This window comes from Arachis hypogaea, chromosome 8 (assembly GCF_003086295.3).
Source record: "Arachis hypogaea cultivar Tifrunner chromosome 8, arahy.Tifrunner.gnm2.J5K5, whole genome shotgun sequence".
Taxonomy (NCBI): Eukaryota; Viridiplantae; Streptophyta; class Magnoliopsida; order Fabales; family Fabaceae; genus Arachis; species Arachis hypogaea.
The window spans coordinates 42357081-42382150 of record NC_092043.1 but is presented as its reverse complement, the minus strand read 5'-3'; the positions used below and the strand labels follow the sequence as shown (position 1 = coordinate 42382150).

At 40.3% G+C, this 25070-nt stretch overlaps 1 protein-coding gene across 2 annotated transcripts in view; it reads left to right on the top strand.

The window, feature by feature from the left end:
• Nucleotides 1-25070, top strand: part of LOC114924329 (uncharacterized) — a 38732-nt gene that overhangs the window by 9043 nt on the left and 4619 nt on the right. The window lies entirely within an intron of this gene.

Genomic DNA, 25070 nt, shown 5'->3' with positions numbered 1-25070 from the left:
ATAAATAGTGGATTCTGATTCACAAAATAATAAGAGTTATGTCATAAGCCGAACCAGACCATGTTTAGTTTCACAAAAAACACACTGAAATCAAGTTTAACTACCTTATCCTAAACCAGGCCATGATAATTACACAATACAAGAGTCTTGAGTTGCTCTTTATAACAAAACATAACATTAATGAACCACGAAATTCCTATGTTGATTGAGTCTCCAAACCCATGAGTTTCTATCAAAGTGGAGTTGAGTTACTGCTCCCACTTGAAACACCTATTTTTGATCCACTGAATGCGCCTTTCCTTCCACGTCCCCTGCTATGAAGTCCACCCCGAGCAGCTGTTCCTCGGCCTGTAGCACCCGTAGTCACTCACGGCGTTGGCATGAATTGCACAAACCGTCTGGATGTCCCAGCACTTGCACCTTGCAGTGGATGCGCTGTAGTTTCAGAGTTGTGTGTGGATGGGGTTGTAGTTGGTTTGTTGGCAGATGGAGTATGTGTTTGATGTGTTTTTGCAGTTGGAGGGGGCCGCTTAACACTTCTCCTTTTAACCTGTTTCCTGGTTGTTGCATTGTTGGTTGGAGGTTGGTGTTGTGTGGTTGTTGGCGGTGGTATTCCCTGTGGTGTGCCATGTTGCAGATAAGAAACAGATCTTAGAACAATTTGTTATTGTTGCAGCAATAACAACAGGATTATAACTAATGTAATGCACTTACTTGAGCAGGGTGTGGTGTTGCGGAATCATTTCCATCCTCAGTGGCTGCTGCTTCAGCCTCTGCAGCCTCTACTGTCTCCTCCCAGAACATTTCAGCCATCATGTCATCATCATTATCCCCTTCAGGCACTTGCGAAGGTGCACTCCCTTCACCCATTGCCACTTTTCTCTTTTTACAGGTCCTTTTATTATGACCAGCCTAAAGCAAAGAATACTTAATGTAAGTTGAACATACATCATAATTACATAGTTATTGCATCCTGAACTGATATGAATAAATAACACATATGAGCAGTACTACCTGGAGGCAGAATTTGCAGACAATAGTTCCAATCCTCCTCTTTGTTCTATGAGGGTCACTTTTATCAGCAGGGGCATCATTTCTCTTGTCTCTCTTGTATGAAGGTCTCCCAATTGGTTTTCTGTATCGTGGTGGCAGAATAGGTAGGGTGTCTAGGTGCTCCCAGAACTCCTGGCTTGGAACTGCCCCCCGTAGTACCCTCTAAGAAAGGTTCCATCCAAACCTATTAAAGGTCTACAACCTCCCATAAATCCCTTCTTGCATGCATCAAAGCATACATATATCCTCAGAAACAAAGGATTCGAATCAGGTATAGGATTCGTATGTATCCTTATTGTCGAGCCAGGGTTAGTCTTTAGTATTTCATTACCATAATCACGAAGTCTTGCATACTGTGTAATCTCTGAACCCTCAATCCTCTCCTTCGCCTTCTTCATAGATCTGTAAATTTTCCTCTCATTGATGAGTACATCATATTCAGACCTGAAGTATTGGTCAGCCTCCCTCACTGTCAAGTTTGGTTGAACTCTAATCCTCTCCTCTAGCTCATCTATTACCCATTTCCTATCTGCTAACTTACAATGATTATCTCTGCTACAAGTATGTTCATTGACAAATGTCTTTACCTGATAACTTGCGGGAAACGTTCTCTTGGCACAGTAGATTTGCCAAGGATAGTCCTCATCGTAGCATATAGCCTTGGATCTTGTTGAGTCACAACGAGCAAAGAATATGCTCCTACCAATGTGGATATTAAACTTTCGGACAGCCTTCCTGAACTGGTTGAGAGTCTCAAACTCCATCCCCAATTCCAACCTCACCTGGCTAACCGGGGCATCAGCATTGCTCTGAGGAAAAACTGGAGTCTCAGTATCATTGTCACTTGCTATGCTATGCAAGTCCTCTGAAGAATAGCAATGATGTCCAGGGTTTTCATCAGAAAATTCATCCTCCTCAACTGGCACATAAAAGGTTGGTGGCTTCTCCGGATCAGGGTTCGGGATAAAGGATTGTCCTGTAGGGGAAGGCCTCCTGGTTGATCTCCTCTTGTTCCCCTTTTGCCCTCCATCAACCTCAAATGAAGGATTGCTTTGATTAGTTTGGGGGATCCTATTGGAATCAGAGGATCGGCCTGAATTAGGGATCGATTGGGAAAGTGGATTCTTACACAGCTATGGGGTGTATTGGGTAAGTTGTTCGGGTTCAGCAGGTTCAGAAACATTGGCTTCAGGCTGCTGGGAGGGTTGTGACTGACTTGATGGTGGCTGATCTGGTAGGACAGGGGTTGGAGGAGGCTGAGAAAAATGTCCTGCTTCATGGGATGATGCTGGTGGTGGATTTTCTGTCTCCTGGGACATACTCTAACTGTCCTCTTTTTGGGCCACAACTTCAGCCTGTTTATTTTCTTCATGGGCCTCTACCATGTTCTGGGCCTCACCCCTTCTTTGGTCCTCTTTCACAAGTTGCACATTACCTACAATTTCAGCATCATCATGATCTTCCACTACTACCAATCTTCTCTTTGGATTCTTCTTTGGTGTTGGCGTCCTTTTGGCACATGTCTTTACTCTCCTCTTTGACGGAGTCATATTGTTCTCCTCAACAATCACAGCCTGGTCCACCGGATGCTCTGTATACACATTGATTTTGTTCCCATTCTTCACGGCTGCCTCATACATTCTAACTACATCCATATCAACCCTTAGGTCCCTCAATCCATCATCAAGCTCCTTCCCCGGTTCTTGCCAGTAAAAATTAGAAACGGACATATATCCAATGTCCTTCAACAAATCAGTTATAAAAAAACCGTTCAGTGTATCAACGTTCACCCTATTGATTTCTGTGACTTCACCACCAGTATAACTAATTGTCCCACCAGGCCCTCTCTCAAACCGTCCTCTATGATTAATACACAGTGTTATATGGATGGTGGTCATTCCTGAAAATGAAAATACCCAACACAAGCTAAGAAAACATTGTATCTAACCACAGGTAACACAAACCCTAACCCAACTTTTCTACCAATCCTCAGCAATCACATGATTTCTAACTAATGGGAATGACATGAAATTAATCAAAAATGGCTATGAGATACCTCTGTTCGCTGAGCAGCAAAGGTAGTGACCTCTGCGCCGTCCACCACGACACCCTTTGGCTACGTATTGGCTTCGTACTAGCTTCTTCGACTTGGGGACGACGATGACGAAACCCCTTGATTCACCTTCTTCGCGTGGGAGTTATTCACAACACGTCTCCGATTGGGAAAGCATTCGATCGCGACCAAAATTCCTCTGCTAGGGCACACCTTTCCTCTCCCGTGCAATGTTCCTCAAAAACCAAACAGTTAGCAACAAAAAAAGGTTTAATCCACGTAGATAGGGGTTTGGGGGGTTTGGAGTGCCACGTAGGTTCGTATAAGCACGAAGCTGGTGTCAAGCCAAGGCAGGATATTTCTGTCACACGGACCACATCTTCAATGGGTACAAAGTTAGTTTCGATCTTCTATGGATACAACTGTCAGCGTTTTCATCTTTCATAGGTACATTTGGTCATTTATTCTTAAAAAGTTAGAAAAATTAGGTATTTGTTTCAAAGGAAAATCCAAACCCACTTTAAGTGTTGTTTTGTTATTCACTTTAAATTTAAATTTAAATTGAAAAATGTGAAAAGGCCTTGGTTATAAAAAAATTTGAATATAAATCCAATTTCGGATATAATTTTGGGAAAACGCTATATTTTTTACGGATATTAAATTTTGATTGGAATCACAAATCATGGTACATATAAATTTGTTGTTACACAAAATGGAAGCATTTTCGTTACCTATGATTTGGGGTCATTTTTCCTTTTTTAAGTAGAAAGTGGTTTTTATATTTTGTGAAAGATTTGGTATTTCACGTTATATTTTGGAGATGTTGTATAATGATGAATAACTGTGTATTATTGTGTTTTTTTTTTTTTTTTGAATTAAAACTGTGTATTTTTTAGTGTTTGTCTTACCTTAGGAATCAAGACCACTGTGTATTTTTTAGTGATACCTCTATATGAAGTTCGAAGCCCATCCATTGGCCTACCTTCACATGTTTTTTCCACAACTTATTTAGCCCAATTCTCACCAAAACCTAATTAAGTTAATTGACATTCTAATCAGATGACTAATCACAATTACACCAGCACAAACCCTTGTTGCGTTCAGATTCATCTGAAAAAGCTGCTGCAAGGTCTTTTCACAAACTCCCAATTCAGCCGCACCAGTGCAGCTGTTATCACAAGTCACTTCTACATGTATGTATGTTTTTGAGGTCCATACTATGACAAGGGCCGTGCATGTTTTTTTTTTTTTTTTGAAACAAAAAGCAAAGGATGGAAAGTGCAGCGCCTCTCGCACAATGAGGATTGTTGTGGGAGGTTTGAGATTCTGTTTGGACCTGGGCTTTTTGTTGGTCCAAGTATTAGTCCAAAAAAAATTAACACCCAACAAAAAAATACTAACGGAAAAAATAAATTAATTTCTAATTATTTTCGACAAAAATTATCAACAACCCAAAAGATGAATATCATTCAACTCTTTGTAATTCCTAATCGACCTGTTGACTATTCCTGCAATACTCGTTACCTCATTAAAAACACTCATGTAGTAAAGAGAAACTTGACATATTTTCAATAAAAAAAACTAAAGTCTTCCCATACAGCAAGCTTCTCTTCCCTTGTATACGCACCATACACTAAACAAACTGCATAAATGAAAATTATTATTTGTCAATTTTCTTTCTATACACAACTATCTCTCCTCTTTATAACAATTACTCAACCCAAACATCATATTATCCCCTATTATTAATAAACCTCTAGAAGTACCTTCTGATCTCATAAATTTCAAACCCACTGCATTATTATCCTAAAATTGCACTATATCAAACTTAGTAATTACCTCCTTCTTTATCTCTATCAATTCTAACATATTCATATTATTTTTACACTTAATTTTTTTTTACCATTTTCTACTTTCCAAATTTTTTTTAAAAGATCCAAAATTTAAAGAGAATATTCGGATGTTAATAGTGAACAGTTAAATAATTTAATATTTAAAATAAATGATTAAATTTATTTCTAAAAAATTATTTTATTTTTAAATTGGTTTTTAAAACTTTTTTAATCAAATTTATTTTTTAAAAATTTTAAGTTAATCATCTTAGTTTTTTTGTTAGTTTTTTTTATTAATATTGTCAAAATTTGTTAATATAACACGTTAAGTAACACTATAATATACATCTAAGAGTTTTAATTAATTATTAATATAATAAATTTATGAAATTAGATCAAATCAAAATTAATTGAAAAAAGAACTTAAAGCTTTAGAATTTTTGTTACGGTCTGGCCCAAGCCACGCACGGGTCGACCCGGCCCGGGCGATCGAGCCATCAGCATCCGCCACGACATCTGGACACGCGTCCTCATCATTCCCCTAATACAGCTGGGAGGAACCTTCGCAGAAAGTGGGCTCGTCCCCTCAGGGCCCACTTCTGACACAGTATAAATAGGGAAAGACCTGCCCTTCCCCGAGGTACGTCATATCCTTTCACCTAACCATTTTGCCCGCCTGCACATCGCTGACTTGAGCGTCGGAGTGTCTTTGCAGGTGGCACCCCCCTCATCCTCTCTCTGCAACAAGTGCTCGGCTACTCGGCAAACCCAACTCCAGTGCGACCAAAGCAAGGGCGTCCCCACTCCCTCACCTACTCACCCGATCTGTCCGGAAACCGACTACCGAATATTGGCGCCGTCTGTGGGGACTCGATCTAGATGGAAGTCGCGCTGGGTCCCGGAGACCAAGCCCGAGCAGCCGGAGCGGAGGGGGCAGCTTCCGTCGCCTCGTTAAAGGGGCGGCGGAGGTCCCCCCAACAACACACGAGAACACGACCATTCGGGGGAACGGGCGGCGATAGCGCCATAATAATGCAGGAGCTACGCCACAGGGTCCAGAACTAAGAGCGACAGCTGGCCGACCGGGAGCGGGACGGACGAACTACCGATCCCAGCTACACCCCGTCTCCCGGGAGCGAGGAGGAAGACTCTCACCGAAGCCGCCCGCAGCGTACATCCGTATCCCGAACGGAAGCGGAGAGCACGCGGGAGGAGTCTCCCATACTGAGAAGACGAAATGACACGATCATCTACTCCCGTGGCAGGCTAACCCGCCGAGCGGCAAGAGGTCGCGAAGACGGGGAAGGGAGATCCGAGAGAACACGACAACCTGTGATAATAGGCGTCACCCCATTCCACCGATCTATCCTCGAGGTCCGGTTGCCGAAACACTTCGACAAACCAACGGACATGAGGTACGACGGAACTCAAGACCCTCTAGAACACCTCACGGCCTTTGAGGCCAGGATGAATCTGGAGGGAGTGGGGGACGAGGTAAGATGCCGTGCCTTCCCAGTAACCTTAGCGGGGCCAGCGATCAGATGGTTTAACGGCCTCCCGCAAGGATCCATCAACAGTTTCTCGGACATCAGCCGTGCATTCCTGGCCCAATTTACAACACGGATAGCGAAGGCCAAGCACCCTATCAACCTTCTAGGGGTAACCCAGAGACAAGGAGAACCGACCAGGAGGTACCTAGATCGGTTCAACGACGAATGCTTGGAAATCGATGGCTTAACCGACTCGGTGGCCAGTCTTTGCCTGACAAACGGCCTCCTCAACGAGAACTTCCGAAAACACCTTACCACGAAATCGGTTTGGACAATGCATGAGATCCAGACGGTGGCCAAAGAGTACATAAACGACGAGGAGGTCAGTCGAGTTGTGGCCGCCAACAAGCGGCAGCCCAGCTACAATCAAACTCGACAACAGAGCAATGGAGAAAGGCCAAAGGGACAAATCAGGGAAGAGGCGCTGAGCAAGGCACCAAGGACGCTCCCCAGAGTCGGGAAATTCACCAACTACACTCCACTTACTCTCCCCATCGTGGAAGTTTACCAACAAATAGCCGAGAAAGGGATCCTGCCGAAGCCCCGACCACTCAAAGACCGCACTGAAGGGAGCAAAAACCTTTATTGTGACTACCACAAAGGATACGGCCACCTAACGCAGGATTGTTTCGACCTGAAAGATGCATTGGAGCAAGCGATAAGGGAAGGTAAACTAGCGGCCTTCTCCCACCTAATCAGGGAGCCAAGGAGGCGCTACCGCGACCAAGACGAGGAAGGCAAAACCCGTTCGGCAAAAAGGCGACAAGAGCCAGAAAGTGGAGAACACGGCCTCACTGTGATAAACGTAGTGACGGCCAAAAACGTCGCACCAAGATCCAAATCCGCACACAAGAAGGACGCCAAGATATTGTCGATCTCCTCCTCGTCGGCGCGAAACTCTAAGAAGCCTCCATTCATTTCTTTCAGCCCAGAAGACCAATGGTTCGACGACGTCCCGGAAAACCCGCCCATGGTCATAATGGCCCGAGTAGGGACCGGTCTCGTCAAGCGCATCCTTGTTGACACGGGAGCAGATTCGAACATCATGTTCCGCAACGTGTTCGATGCGCTGGGATTAAAGGATGCCGATCTGACGACTCACCAACACGGGGTAATTGGATTGGGCGACCACTTCATCAAACCGGATGGAATAATATCCCTGCCAATCTCAGTAGGGCAATCCCAGGGCAAGAGATCGGCGATGGCCGAGTTCGTGATCCTCCGAGACTCCACCGCCTATAATATCATTCTGGGAAGAAAAACGATCAATGATTTCGAAGCCATAATCAACACAAAGCTGCTGGTCATGAAGTTCGTCGCCGACGACGATTCCATAGGATCCATAAGGGGAGACCTTGAGACGGCGGTCGCTTGCGACAATGCCAGCCTCTCCCTCAGAACGAAGTCTAAGGAGGCGTCCGGTGTGTTCTTAGCCGACCTGGATGCCAGAGTAGACGACAAGCCTAGACCAGAACCAGAAGGGGATCTGGAGAAGTTCAAAATCGGGGACGAAGAGGGAAGATTCACATTTGTTAACAAGAACCTCCCACATGAGTTGAAGGAGCCTTTGGTCGAAATGATAAGAGCCAACAGGGACTTATTTGCCTGGACTCCAGCCGACATGCCGGGCATAGACCCGAAAATCATCTCGCATCATCTAGCCGTCAAGGCAGAAGCACGCCCGGTGGCCCAACGGAGGAGAAAGATGTCGGCGGAAAGAGCGGAGGAGGTGGCCAGACAGACGGCCAGTCTCCTAGAAGCAGGCTTCATACGGGAAGTGGACTACTCGACATGGCTCTCGAATGTAGTATTGGTAAAAAAGCACAACGGCAAGTGGAGAATGTGCGTAGACTATTCCGACCTTAACAAAGCATGTCCCAAAGATTGCTTCCCCCTCCCTAACATAGATGCACTCGTCGACGCCGCGGCAGGATACCGGTATCTAAGTTTCATGGACGCCTACTCCGGTTACAACCAAATACCGATGCACCGTCCAGACGAAGACAAGACGGCGTTCATAACGCCAGGGGAACTTTCTGCTATAAGGTAATGCCATTCGGCCTAAAAAATGCGGGGGCAACATATCAGAGGCTGATGAACAGAATATTCCACGACCTCATAGGAAAGACAGTTGAAGTCTACGTGGATGACATCCTTGCAAAAACAACACGACCTGATGACCTTCTGAGCGACTTGGCGAGTGTATTCGCGTCCCTCCGACAACACGGTATGAGGCTGAATCCCCTCAAGTGTGCTTTCGCCATGGAAGCTGGAAAGTTTCTCAGATTCATGATAACCCAAAGAGGGGTGGAAGCCAACCCGGAGAAATGTCAAGCGATACTCCAAATGAAGAGCCCAGGCAGTATTAAGGAAGTCCAAAGGTTGGCAGGTCGGCTGGCTTCATTGTCGCGTTTCCTTGGAGCATCGGCAACAAAGGCCCTACCGTTCTTCAATCTCATGAAGAGAGGAATAGCGTTCGAATGGACACCCGCATGCGAGGAAGCCTTTCAACGCTTCAAAGAAATCCTGGCGACACCACCTGTCCTCGGTAAGCCAAAAGAAGGGGAGCCATTGTACCTGTATTTCGCCATAACGGGAGAAGCCTTGGCCTCAGTTTTAGTACGAGAAGAAGGAAGGACACAACAACCAGTCTATTTTGTCAGCAGGGCCTTACAAGGGGCAGAGTTGAGATATAACAAATTGGAGAAGTTAGCTCTGGCACTCTTGACCTCCTCGAGGAGATTAAAGCAGTACTTCCAAAGCCACCAGATCGTCGTGAGAACGGATCAGGGAATCCGGCAAGTGCTTCAAAAACCCGACTTGGCGGGGAGAATGATGACCTGGTCGATTGAACTCTCTCAATACGACATACGATATGAACCCCGGCAGGCCATCAAAGCGCAGGCAATGGCGGATTTTCTAGTGGAAGTAGCGGGGGACCCAGCCGAAGACACGAACACACGGTGGAAACTCCATGTAGACGGAGCCTCCAACCAGACGTTCGGGGGTGCCGGGGTTATCCTGGAAAGCCCGGCTGGAGTCGTATACGAGCAATCAATTAAGTTTGATTTTCCCGTTTCAAACAACCAAGCAGAGTATGAAGCCCTCATAGGAGGCCTAACCTTAGCAGCAGAGGTCGGGGCAACAAGGTTGGAGATATGCAGCGATTCGCAAATCGTCACCTCCCAAGTAAACGGGAGCTATCAAGCTAGGGACTCGCTGCTACAGAAATACTTGGAAAAAGTCAAGGACTTGAGCCGAAAGTTTGAAGAAGTCACGATCCAGCACGTCCCGAGAGAAAAGAACACACGGGCAGATCTCTTGTCAAAGTTGGCTAGCACCAAACCGGGAGAGGGTAACCGGTCTCTAATCCAAGGAAAATTGAAAGAGCCAGCAGTCACATTACACCTCTCGAAGCTAAGCCCCTCCTGGCTGAATCCCATTATCGACTTCTTAGAAAGCGGCAAGCTCCCCAACGACGAAAAAGATGCCAAAAAGCTAAGAAGGGAAGCCGCCAGATACGCCATCATCCAGGGTCAGCTTTTCAGGAAGGGATTCAATCATCCCCTGCTGAAGTGTTTACATCCCGACCAGACGGACTACGTCCTCAGGGAAGTCCATGAAGGATGCTGCGGCCACCATATAGGTGGCAAAGCCCTAGCGAGGAAGTTAATCCGAGCAGAATATTACTGGCCATCCATGATGGCTGACTCCAAGGAGTTCGTTAAGAAGTGTGTCAAGTGCCAAGAAAACGCCAACTTCCATCGTGCACCCGCCTCTGAGCTCAACTTGCTAACGGTCTCTCGACCATTCTCACAATGGGGAGTCGACCACTTAGGACCTTTTCCCGTCGGTCCGGGACAAGTCAAGTACCTCATAGTCGCTATCGACTATTACACAAAATGGATAGAGGCTGAACCGCTGGCCAGCATATCCTCGTCCAATTGCAGGAAATTCATGTGGAGACAAGTCATAACACGGTTCGGCATCCCGGAGGTTGTCATCTCGGACAACGGGACACAATTCACCGACAAAAAGTTCACAGAATTCCTCACCGGCCTGGGCATAAAGCAGAGATTCTCCTCGTTAGAGCACCCACAGACAAACGGGCAGGTCGAGTCCGCAAATAAGGTCATCCTGCAAGGGCTCAAGAAGAGGCTGGATAGCAAGAAAGGCTCTTGGGCCGACGAGTTAGCCTCAGTCTTATGGTCCTACCGAACAACCGAACAATCCTCCACCAAAGAGACACCCTTCCGACTAACCTACGGATCAGATGCAGTGATACCCGTAGAGATTAGAGAACCGAGTCCACGATTACTCCTGAAGGGAGTAGACGAAGCCGTCGAGAAAGACCTGATAGAAGAAACCAGGGAAATGGCCCATCTGGCAGAAGCAGCGCTAAAACAAAGAATGGCCTTACGTTACAACGCCAAAGCACTCAAAAGGAAGTTCGAGGAAAACGACCTCGTCATGAGGCGTAACGACATTGGCCCGTCCACCCCGGGAGAAGGTAAACTGGCGGCGAACTGGGAAGGACCATATCGAATCAAGGAGGTAATTGGAAAAGGAGCATACAAGTTAGAAAGACTCAATGGCAAGGAGGTCCCGAGAACATGGAATGCCGATAACTTAAGGAGGTTTTATTCATAAGCCATCTATTTCGTAATAGCACTTCAGTGTCTTTGATATAATGATTGAACCCTCCTAACTCTCTACATTCTATATTTGCCCATGTTATTCTCTATATTTGCCTATGTTATTTTCCAAATTCTAACCTTCTGAGCGACCACTATAAGGACGATGATACGAGGCCTCGAGACTGATCACCCCAGGAGCCCCTCAGTTCAAAAAATACGGTGAACGACCACAACAAAAATGTACGCCATAAAACGGCCAACGCGAGTAAACGGGAACGCGAAGTAAATCGACGACAAATAAAACAAGAAGTTAAACATACGGGCAAACAAGCCCACAAACCCACTAACGGGCACCAAAGTCGTAATAACAGGTTCAACAAAAAGCTCAAACAATACAAACATCACTTTTTCGGCATATCGACAACTTTGCCATCCTTAATGGTCTTGAACACTCCGATCGACGACACATCGAAATCCGGGGAAATGATCTTCACCTGAGCTTTGAGGGCCTCTTCAGTCATAAAAATCGCATTCTTGCCCTGCTCCTTGACTTCCTTATGCTTCCGTTTAAACAACTCAGCCTCCTCCCGGGCAGCCTTGGCAGCTGCCTCCGCTTTGTCCCGTTCTTTCTCCAGGGCGGACAGCCGACCTTGTGCAGCGGTTAGCTGGCTTTTCAAGGTCTGCTCCTGCTCCGTCAAACGGGACACGGAGGCGTCGGCAGTCTTCAATTTCTCCTCGGCAGAAGCAGCTTTTTTCTGAGAGGCGTCAAGCTTGTTCCCCGCTTTGACTAGCTGATCTTGAAGCGTTTTTACTTGGGTTTTGTATTTATTATTGGCGCCAACCGCAGACTCAAGCTTCCGACGAAGCGAGGCCATACCAGAAAGCTCAAACTCAGCCTTCCGGGCTATGGCCGCGCCACGAAGAAGGGTACGGTACATCCACCGAGCCTGCCCCGAGAGGTCGGTGCCATGGAAGTGATCCTCCGTGCCCGGAAGCAGTTGGGCATCTATGAATAAAGCGGCATCAAAATTTCTCTCCATGACAGTCAAGACCCCCTCGGGGCTAGACTGCGACCTCTGTCTCTTGGGAGTGGGGATGACGGACAACTCCTCCTCATCCTCCCGGCGAGAAGAGGACGAGTGCCCGGGAATAGGAACCTCGGGAGGAATCGGGGTCGCGGAAGTCGGAGTGGCAACTTTAGCAGACGCTTCGACTTCAGGAGGAGGCACTTCTGGGGGAACCGTCGCCTGATGTCCTCCAGTCTCCTCTTCCTCGTCGTCCTGAAGGAAGGTTTGGTACAAGTTGTCCATGCCAGTCACTTCAGCAGAAAGCCCCACTACAGAACAAATCGAAAGATAAACAAGTTAATAAAAGCAACAAAGGAAAATTCAAACAAGCGACTACACGACAAGAGAACTCACGAATATAATCTCGGGCGGCCTCCCGGTTACCCATGAGGAGATGAGGGTTCACATTATTCCTCCCAAGAACTGCCCACAGAATATCGGCTATCCGCCGATCCACGGTCGACATCCCTTTATAAGTAACTTTGATAAAGGGATTAGACCCCGCCCTGAAACTCCAATACGTCGGGATGAGGCGCTCCTTTTCCAAAGATAACCAAAAAGGGTGGCGACCCTTAGCCGGACGGACCTTAAAGTACTTATCCTTGAACCCATGGTAGGAGTCCTCGAACAAGCCAAAGATTCTCCGGCCCTGGGCAGACCGGAAGGACATGAACCCCTTCTTATGTTTCCCCTCCTTCGAAGGGTTAGTTAGATTAAAGAAAAACAAGAAGACATCAACGGAGACCGGCAGCTCAAAATACTCGCACACCATCTCAAAACAGCGAATGGACGCCCAGCTGTTCGGGTGCAATTGAGACGGTGCCACGGAAATCCGGTTTAGGAGGCTCATTTGAAAAGGGGAAAAGGGGATGCGGACCCCAACCTGGGTGAACATGGCCTTATAAAACCAGATCCAATTGGCAACCCGGGGGGCATTGAAATTAATTTCATAAAGCCGCTCGTGAGGGGCGGGGACATAAACATCGTAGTTCGCCTCCTCGTCAGTACCCCCACAGAGATATTCGGCTTGGCGAAACTCCGTTAGCTCCTCTTCCCCCATCTGATTGGGAGAGTTCTTGAGGTCGGAAACTACCCACGCATACGGGTCGTAACCCGCGGCGGAGGTCGAAGCTCGGCTAACGACACGAGGCATACCTACAGTGGGGGGCATCGCGCGGTTAGTCCGTGAGGCCGGAATCCGGGAAAAACCCAAAGAAACCCCTCGTGCCGTAACCACAAGGGGAACCAGACAAACCAAGACCGAACAAAAAGCATAAACCCCCCATGATCAACAAAAGGAAAAGAAAGTGCATCCACAAAATGCGCCCATGAATAACCAGAAAAAGCAAGAAAAGAGCAAGAACAGAGCAGGAACAAGAAAAATGATCATGACAGACATGCAAGCAACCATTAGAGTAAAAGGAAAAGAAGCAGTTACCTGGAAGAATTGAGGAAGTTCTAATAAGGACGAAGCACACTAGAGCGATGGAAGCAACCTTTGCGTAATGAGAGCGGAGGAAGGACGAATGGGCAGTATGATCAGGAACGTAGAGTAAATAGAAGAAGAACGGAAGCGTGAAAACTGTTCAAAACCGCTCTAAGTGGAAGCGCGAAAGACCTGGGGGCAAAATCGTCTTTGCACACATGGGGTTTTTCAATCTTTTATGGGCATTTAATGCCCCGCGCAAGAAACGAGGCGGAAATGGAACGCCCCGAACCACGAACGGGCACGCATGCGGGCAGCGCGTCTCTCACACGAACGGCCGACCAGACGACAACGATAATAGAATGCTCGCCGCCAACAGCCTATACGGCAAATTAACGGCGCGTGGGGGCACTGTTACGGTCTGGCCCAAGCCACGCACGGGTCGACCCGACCCATCGGGAACCCGGCCCGGGCGATCGAGCCATCAGCATCCGCCACGACATCTGGACACGCGTCCTCATCATTCCCCTAATACAGCTGGGAGGAACCTTCGCAGAAAGTGGGCTCGTCCCCTTAGGGCCCACTTCTGACACAGTATAAATAGGGAAAGACCTGCCCTTCCCCGAGGTACGTCATATCCTTTCACCTAACCATTTTGCCCGCCTGCACATCGCTGACTTGAGCGTCGGAGTGTCTTTGCAGGTGGCACCCCCCTCATCCTCTCTCTGCAACAAGTGCTCGGCTACTCGGCAAACCCAACTCCAGTGCGACCAAAGCAAGGGCGTCCCCACTCCCTCACCTACTCACCCGATCTGTCCGGAAACCGACTACCGAACAATTTTGTAATTTGAGATTGATTTTATTTAATTTCATAAATTAATCATGTTAATAATTAAATAAGATTATGAGATGTGTATTATGATATTATTTAACGTATTATATCAATAAATTCTATGTTATTAGTAAAGAAAGTGATAGAAGGATTATATGATTACTTTAAAACCTTTAAGATGAATTTAATTTAAAAAAATTAAAAATTAATTTAAAAAAATGAATCATCTTTCAAAAATTAAATGAATGATTTAAGTTCGTTTGAGTAAATAACTTAATTAAGTTTTTTTTAAAAAAATAGTTTAAATAATAAATATATATTAAAAATAATTTATAAATAAATTATTTTATATTTAATTTTTTAATTCTAAAAGTATTTATTTTAAAATAAATATGATAAAAAATATTATTATAAAAAATATTTTTTATTTTTTTATAAATATTTAAATAATTTTTTAAAAATTATAATTTAATTTTAAAAAATATACTAAATATTAATATTATTATTTTTCATAAATTAAAAATTAAAAAAATAATTTTTAAAACTTTCTAAACAACAGTTGCTCTTAATACGTGTAAGCCGATAAGCACGTCAAAGCTCTCAACTGAATTTGATTTCTCGTTTTGAATCCAAGAATTGACTACGGTTGTGCATTCCAATAAGTATAGCATACCATCAGTGGCATCCGGCACGTATATTTTTAAACGCCGCCTCCTCTGACGATATATTAAAATCACTAAAATAAAAAACATCTTTGAACTTTGAAGAATTCAATGGGTTTAGCCGAATATTTTTCTTCAATAATTTTGGAGTTAATATTTAATTTGATTTTTAAATTTATACATAAATTTTAATTTAGTCTTTAAAATTTTAATTATTTTTATTTAATTTTTAAAATTTATAAACATATTTTATATTAATTTTTGAGACAATTTTTAGTATAAAAATATTAATAGAGTACTGTTATAAACTATTAGATGTACGTTAAAATTTGTAAAATAATACAGTTTTGATTTTGACATTTAAATAGTTTAAAAACGGCATCATATCATTTATTTTATTAGGTAAAATTTTAATAAATACTATTTACGAGGTTGTTTTTGGATTATTTGAGTGCCAAAACTAAAACGACATCATTTTACAAGATTTAGTGTCGCATCCAGATGTTCACGACAGTGTTCCGTTAACGTCTATACGTTGAAAATTATTTCAAGAACTAACACGAGATATGTTTACAAAATTTAAAAACTAAATAAAAGCAATTAAAACTTGATAGACCAAATTGTGGCTTGCATGAAGACCAAATTGAATATTATCTCATAATTTTGAGTAAAATATTTTTATTATTAATTTATCGAACATGTATCCTAAAATCACATATTAATATTATTAATTAAAAAACTTATACAAAAATACAAAATTTAAATTTTTAATATATTTATTATTTATTTATTAAAATAAAAAAATTAAAAACATTTACAATAATAATTTTAATATATATTTTTATAGCACATGATAGTTAATTAAATTATTTTATTATAAAAGTCTTTATTTCAACACTTCAATTATTAAAATACTAGATGCGTAGACTTGAATTCTTAAAGAATTGTTACTCGGTTAACATTTTAATTTTTTACAAGAAAATTAAATACCTATTCTTTAAACTACAAAAAATCTCAACTCTCAAGTCAGCACATTTGTCGTACAAAAGTTTAACTGTATTTACAAATTTTATTATTTGAAGATAAACGGTTTGGAAATTTTTATAAACTGCTCAATACCTTGTTTTCTAATAATTTCCAGAATTGGAAGATTTTATTTATGCTTTAATTTAATTTACTAATTAAAAATTTATCCATAATAATTTTTAAAAAATATTTACGTATATTTAAGGATAAACTATCGTTTCTATTTATGAAAGTTCTAAACATGGACAAATTTACCTATAAAAACTAAAATTAAAATTATACCTAATGGTTATCGGTGACTAAGAGAAGAGGAGTTGAATTTTGGTCTCATGTTAACTTTACTTTCAAACTTTGAATTCTGTTAAGAAACTTTGAATCGAAAATAGGAGATACTTTAATTTTGTCTCTTGACGTATTGGGAGTCAAATAGATTTATGTGCAATGTGTATTACAGTGAACTATTGCTGGATAGTAAAATCAGAAGATACTTTTGTTTTGTCTCCTATAGTACAGAACCAGAAACAGAGAAGAGAAAGGAAAATGACACATTGATGTATCCTAGTTCAGCTACTCAGTGCAATGTAGCTTACATCCAGTCTCCATCACAACAATGATGGAATTTCACCATCTTTCAATAAAATTACAATCACCAATTCTCCCTAGGATTCTAACTAATCCTATCTGAGACAAATCTAGTTTCTAACCCAAACAAGACTTGACTAGGAACTTATCCTAACTTTCAACAGCAAAGTACTAACTCAACTTACAAGAAAATCCTCTCAGGATCATAACAACAAAACAAAAAAACTAACTAAGAATTTCTGAGATAAACTTAGACTTTTTCTCTAAGTCTAACTCTCTGTCTTTTTTCACTCAATGGCTTTTACATATAAACCTCACCATTTTGCCTTTTACCATTGAAACACAGAAAGAACTAGACTGAGGTAATGAGATACTCAATGAAAACTATGAAGGAGAAGAATAAACAGCTCAGTGAGCTATGGAAACCCAAACATTGTGCTCTCACTCCTTACTTCAATCCTTGGCCGTTCATCCCTTTAATTGAGGAATGAAGCTCCCTAGGCTTGAAACTTGCTTTAGCACATTGTTTGACTTCTTCTCCCAAAATCAGATGTAGCAACGGCGTGACAGAGAAGAGATGAGGTAGAAGTAGTGACCAAATCAAACATACAACCATACCTTCCATCTTCTCTTTCAACCTTTTTCATCTTGCTTATTGAATCTGGACCGCATCTTCTTACTTTGGCTCCAAGTTTGATTTTTGAATGTTGATTCACAGCGGAGCTTCATCATCTTTGATTTCTTCATTTTTCCAAATCAGTGATTGTAACACAGAAGATTTCTTCAACAATCTTCAACGAAACAAAAATATAGAAACTCTCTTTTTGTGATTTGTCCTTGGATGTGATATTGCCTTTGGCCCTATCTTCTTTGACCTTTTCTTTTTTTGCTTGAAATTAAAAACTTTCTTTTTGTTCTTCAATTGTGCCCTAGCACATTGCTTCCTTTCTCTTTCCTTTTTGATTTAAAGCCTTCACGTGGGTGATGTGAAAGAAAAGAGAAGAGAGAGAAGAGAGAGTTTGGTTTTGGTAGAAAGTGTTTTGGTTCGGTGGTGATGTGAATTGGTTCAAATGAAATGAAAACTGAATCACTTAGTTAGAAACTAAATGAGAAGATTGGATTTGGATATGGACCACCGGTTGGACTTGTGATGAACTTGGGTTAATTTTTTTCTTTTCTTCATTTTGCTAGAGGCTTGTTTTTGTTGCTGATAGGAAGGATTTGTGATGGTAGCAAATATATTCTTAGGCCATTGTGTGTGTTTGTGTGTGCCAGATGCTATTTTGGCTTGTATGATTGCTTCTTCGGTCAGTTTCAATTCAATTTATTTTTTGCATACTAAACAAAACAAATCAAACATACAATTGGCTTTTAACCCAATAATATTTAATTATTGTCTTAATCATAGTTTAGTTCTTTAAACTCAACAATCTTTTCCTTGATGATAAACATTATAAAATGAATTGAGAAGAAGTGAGAAGAGTTTAAGATACTTTCCTTTGATGTTTTCTTTGATTTGAAGCTCCTCCTTTCTTTTAACAAGCTCCCCTGAATATTTACTTTTATCAACCTATTATTAATATAAAGTAGAAACAATTTTAAACATCCAAGAGTTTTGCAATCAGTTTTGATGTATTGGTGAACCTGTTTGATTTTCTAAAAAATTACAAGGCTTTTATCAAAAGATATCATCAACCAACCTTGAATCAGAGCTAATAAAAAATCTAATAAAAAACTATATGCCAATTCAGTGCTAAAACAATGATTAAAGTCATTCATTTAAAAGATCAAATATCAATCAAAATATCAAGAAACATGTATAACCTGATTTCAATATCATAGCAATATGCTTAATCAAAATTTCAAATACCAAACAAAGACTATACACAATCAGAACAGTATATATAGGCTGCAACAGTTAACATTAATAACAAATTTAATGGCTATTTCAATTCATTTTCACTCTTTCTCCCCCTTTTATTATCAAGGAGGAAAACTTGCATAGAAAATAGTCCAACATGCATTCCAAAAGTGCAAAAGCAGGTAAAAATGTTAGTGTTAAAGTTCTTATGACTATTACAGTCATCCAACAGTAAATAATACCCAAAGATCAATAAAATTCAAAGACCAAAAGAAATAAAACAGTGTTTCAAAAATAATTTTTCAACAGCATCAATATTGAGCAGAGACTAGACACTAGATCCCTCATCCTCGGTTCTAAGAAGATCTTCTTCTTGATCGGACATTGCTTGTTCGTCATCCAAGGAGTCTATATACTTGAGAAACACCTCAACTCTGCTTTGAGATTTTTGAAATAAGTTCTCATTTTGGATAGCTAGTTTCCTAGCTTGTTGGCTCGAGTTGATCATTTGTTTAGTGAGGTTTATAAACTCATGTAACACATCCTTAATAATGTCCTTCACTAGGTACTTATGAGAAGAAGATGTCCCTGCAGTAGATAGAGGAGGAAGACTTTCGACCTCTTCTTCTTCCAAAGCAGTCTCCCTGGCTGCCTTTGTACCCTTTTTTTAGATTGCTTTACTGCACCACCACACTTGAGATATGAAATTTTGTCTTCTAGGGTCTCATTGCTCAAATCAACAACAAAGTACTCAAAGATGCAAATTAAAAACATTCCATATGAAAGCAAGACATTTTTATCACTTTTGATATAATAAAACATATGGCACATCATCAAGTAACCAAAAGAAATTTTTATTTTGTTGAGCATAGCAAAGAGGACCAAAGTATAAGAGAAGGTGACCCTTTGATATGAACCACTTTAGGACAGTAGAATGTGAGTGATAAGGCGGTGAAGCTGTTCTTTGGAAAAACCTAAGTCTCTATGATTTGGTATAACACCATCCAAGAGGGATATGTTCTCACCTAAGTCTCTATGTGTGAAATCCAAAGATTATTATCCCACTTTCTAGAAATGTAGGCATTTACTCCTACATCAGAATAAGCAAGAGATTCACCAATGTTTTCTTGGTTCAAATAAATTTGACAGCCCTTAACGTATGAGTGAAGAGAAGCCTCACTATAGTGTATGTTAGCATATAATTTTTTGACCAAATCAGGGTATACAGGCTTACGAATTTTAAAAAGCCTTTCCCAATACAAGTATTTATAATTTTAAAGAAAATCAATTTCTTTTTTAGCCAAAGATTTTAGGCCAGCAACATAAGTGGAGCACAGGAGTCATTTGGAAACAATGTCTGTAAAACTCAAAATTCATGCTAAAAGAAAATTATAAAGAATCATAATAAGAGTGGGGGCATTTACCAAAATAGGATTTGAAGGCAACTGGATCAGTTTATAGAGGTTCCTTTACAGAGTTAATAAAAGGTATTTTGTTACCTTTCGAAGGGTGAGAAGAGGGGCCAAGCGTCTTTGAGGACGAGAGGTTGATCGAGGAGGAGGAGAGGTTGGTGGTTCCTCATCAGTAATAGGTCTCTTTCCTTTCGCCACTTTTGCCTTTCAAGTGCCTTCCTATTGAGGTGCCAAAGATGGCCTCGGATTGGTGGCCTTTGTTGTAGCCATTGGTTTGGGTGGTCGAGAGGAATAAAATGAAGAATACGAGTGTGTGTAAATGTGAGTGTGGGCTTGTAATTTTTGTGGAGGGTTGTGAGGTGGATATATGGTACTAATATCTCTGTGGGTAGCGACCTTCTTTCTCATCATAAAAGGGATATGAAAGAAGAGAAAGTGGAAGTAGTGGAGTAATGTGAAAGATGAGAAGTTATCAATCAATAACTGCTTTAAATGCTCAGAAATCCTTTGAAAGACGCAAAGAGAATAAAGAAAACTTGATTTAAAAAATTTTGAATTTTAAAATTAATACATGCAATTTTGAAAAGACAAATCAAATAAGGATTTTGAAAAGAAACTGACTGATTTGACTTAAATGAAATAACATAAAATTCAAATACTCTTTTTGATGTTAGTGATCAAAACAAGCAAGAGGCCCACTTCATAAAACAGAATATCTTTCTCTTGGGGCCAGTGGTGGTTTTAAGGAAGCACATTGGACCACCAAGGATTCGGTTCAGTTCCAGATTCATTAAAATTATCAACATATTATCTGAACTTCATGGAACCTAGAGAAAGTCATCATCTACCGAGTTTGTCTCCTGTCGACAATTTGTAATCTGTAAGTTGTGTTTTAAGACAAATTAATTGAGAACAACAAGAGAAAGCTGCTATATATTCTGCCTCAGCAGTGGATAGAGCAACAGTAGCTTGCTTCTTTCTTGACCACACATTCAAAGACTGTCCAAGAAAACAATAAATTCCTGAAGTGCTTCTTCTATCAACATCGTCTCCAGCAAAATCTGCATCACAATACCCAACTATACAAAACTCATCAGTTTTAGGATACCAAAGATCAAAATCAGTCGTACCTTTGATGTATCTAATGATCCTTTTCATAGCAGAAAGATGTGATTCTTTTGGATAATATTGAAATCTAGAACACACCCACACTATGAATAATATTCTGTCTAGAGGATGTTAGATACATGAGAGATCCTATCATAACTCTATACCTTGTTTTATCCACATCTTTCCCTTTTTCATCCTTATCATGTTTGAAATTTGGATGCATAGGTGTACTCATTGGTTTGAAATTTTCTAAACCAAATTTTTTTACTAACTCCTTTACATATTTACCTTGGTGCACAAAAATTTCACTAGTAGTTTGTTTGATTTGAAGTCCTAAGAAGAATGTGAGTTCTCCTATCATACTCATATCAAACTCATTAGTCATTAATTTTTAAATTCAACACACAAGGCTTCATTAGCCGATCCAAACACAATGTCATTCACATAAACTTGAACAAGTATGAAATGATTATTAGATTTTTTAATAAAAAGAGTTGTATCTGAGTTCTCCTTTGAAAATCATTTTTTAACAACAAAGAGCTAAGTCTTTCATACCAAACTCTTGGAGCTTGTCTCAAACCATAAAGTACTTTAGAGACTTTAAAAATATGATTTGAAAAATCTTTATTTTCAAAACTGGAAGGTTAAGGTACGTATACCTCTCTATCAATAAAACCATTCAAAAATGCATATTTAACATCCATTTGGAAAAGCTTAAACCCTTTGTGGGCTGCATATGCAAGCAATAATCTTATTGCTTCTATTCTTGCAATCGGAGCAAATGACTCATCAAAGTCAATGCCCTCCTTTTGGTCATACCCTTGAGCTACTAATCTAGCTTTGTTTCTAACAACACTACCATCCTTACCCAATTTATTTCTAAAGATCCATTTAGTACCCGTTACCTTCTTACTATTCGGACAAGGTACTAGTGACCAAACCTCATTCTTCTCAAATTGGACTAATTCTTCCTCCATTGTCTTTTTCCAAGAAGGATCATCAGGGGCTTCCTTGACATCTTGTGATTCCACTTGTGATATGAGAGCAAGATTATTGTGTTTGGCTCTTTTTCTATATGAGGATCTTGTGGTAACTCCATGAGATGGATCTCCAATAATAAACTCATGTGGATAGTTCTTCAAGAATTTTCATTCTCTGGGTTTTGGTGAAGTGATCTCAGGTTGTGCATGATTTAGTTCTGCATTGTTGAGATTCCCAAAAATCCCTGCATCAATAGGAGACAAAATAGAATTGTTCTCCTGCATTTTGTTTTGCAGAAACAGGGACAGCTTTTTACCAAAGTAAGTTTTGATTTGTCTTGATCATGGATCTTTTCAAGACTTAATTCAGTTTTAATTCCTGCATCATTTTTCTCAATAACACTTGAAATGGTGTTAGAATCACAAAAGGTGACATGTATGGACTCCTCTATTATTCTATGTTCTTTAAGGTAAACTCTATATGCTTTACTAGTGGTTGAATAACCAACAAAGATACATTCATAAGATTTTGGATCAAAATTTTCAAGGTTATCTTTAGTATTTAAAACAAAGCATTTGCATCCAAAAACATGAAAGTACTTAAGATTGGGTGGTACTCCTTTCGAAAGCTCATATGGTGTTATTTTCTTTAAAACTTTTCGAACGATGGTTCAGTTCAACATGTAACAAGCTGGGTTCACTGCTTCAACCCAAACGAATTTCGGAACTTTATTTTCACAAAGCATTACCCTAGCCATTTTTTGAAGGCTTCAATTTCTCCTCTCAACAACCCTATTTTGTTGAGGTGTTTTAGGACACGAAAAATTATGTAAAATACCAAATTCATCACAAAATAATTCAAAATCTTGATTTTTAAACTCCTTTCCATGATCACTTCTTATGAAAACTATTTTCAAATATTTTTCATTTTAAATATTTTTGCATAGAGTTGAAAAAGCAAGAAAAGTGTCATTTTTATGAGTCAAGAAAAGAACTCATCCAAATCTTGTGAAATCATCAACCACTACCAAACCATAATGTTTACCACCTAGACTTTGAGGCCTAGTAGGACCAAAAAGATCAATATATAGCATTTTCAATAGTATTTTGGTTGAGATATCATTCTTGGGCTTAAAAGAACTTTTGGTTTGTTTGCCCAATTGACAAACATCACAAGTGATATCTTTGTCAAATTTAATCTTAGAAAGACCTCTAACCAAACTCCTTTTCTCAAGTTTAGAAATTTGAAATATGCTAGCATGTCCCAATTTCTTATGCCATAACCATTTTTCATATTCAAAGGAAGTAAAGCAAGCCACATTTTATTTTTTTAGTTCTTTGAAGGTGAGTCCATATACATTATTGCATCTTTTAGCCACAAACAAGGTTTCACCAGAATTTTCACAAACAACCAAGCATTCCAATTTTTTTAAAATAACCAAATAACCTAAATCACACAATTGGTTAATGCTTAGAAGATTGTATTTCAATCCATCAACTAAAAATATATCATTAATAAAAGTAGAAAAACACTTACCCACTTTACCTACGACCATTATCTTTCTTTTTCCATTGTCACCAAAAGTCATAAAGCCTCTATAGTATTTATCAACCTTGATGAAAAATGTGGACTTTCTGGTCATGTGCCTAGAGCATCCACTATCCAAGTACCACATGTCATTCTTCTTCTTGGATTCTAGGCAAAACTGCACAAAATCTTTAAGTGACCTTAGGTATCCAAATCATTTTGGATCATTTAATGTTAAACCTTCTCGGTTACCCAAGAGCATTGTATTTGCCAATTACTTTGTAAACTTTATCACCAATTTTTTTTAAAAAAATAAAACATTGAATAGGCAAATGACCAACCCAATTGTATATATGACAGAATTTGTTACTTGTTGATTTTTTTAAAGTGATTTGGGATTTGAAATATTTTGTCTTTGGAAGTTGAGGCTTCATTTTCAAAGCATGATTTTTCAAAAACAAGTTTAGATTTTTCATGATACCCAACCCATCCTTTTCAAAAAGAGGTCTTTGACTAGCCAGTAATTTATCTAAATTTTCAGAACTTTGAGAAAACTTAGCTAAGTCTTAATTTAGACCCTTAATTACTTTATGCAACCTTTCATTCTCTTTAAAGCAATTCAAATAGGCAACAACAGGATGCTTTTCATCAAGACTTTTGATTTCAGATTTAAGCCGCTTGTTTTCTTCAACAAAGATCAACAGTGGTTTCATCTTCTCTTAATTTATCTTTGAGAAAAGCATTTTCAGCCTATAAGATGTCATTTTCAGATTCAAATACATGAAATTGATTCAAAAAAATTCTTATTTTCTCAATGAGATCATCAATTATAAGATTGATTTCTTCATTAGAAGGTTCAAGAAAGATTACTTCATTATGGAGGCTATGGTTGGCCATCAAACATGCTTGAGAGTTGTGGTCAGATTCATCATCATCATCAGTGTCATTTTAAAGATCTTCCCAAGAAGCCATAAGTCCCTTCTTCTTGTCCTTTCGAGACTTATCTTCTTTCTTCAGCTTCGGATAGTCATATTGGTAGTGTCCAGCCTCTCTACAGTTGTGGCAAATAATCTTGCGTAGGTCATTATTTGGTTCCTTTGAGCTACCTCTTCTACTTCTTCTTTTGAGTATCATCATTCTTCTAAGTTTTCTAGCAAAAAACACAAACTCGTCATCTGATAAACAGTCACTGGATTCATCATCCAATGATTTAGTACAAGATTTAAGAGCCATTCCTTTATTTTTTGTATCATTCTTTATGTGAGTGATTTCATATGCTAGTAACTTTTCTCCCAGCTCATCATAGGTCATTTGACTTAGATTACTACTTTCAGAGATCACAGTAGCCTTAGTTTCTCACTCTTTAGTCAGGCTTCTCAAGATTTTCCTTACCAGCACTTGTTCAGAGTGAGTAATTCCCATAGCATCTAAGAGATTAATAATGATAGAGAATCTCTCA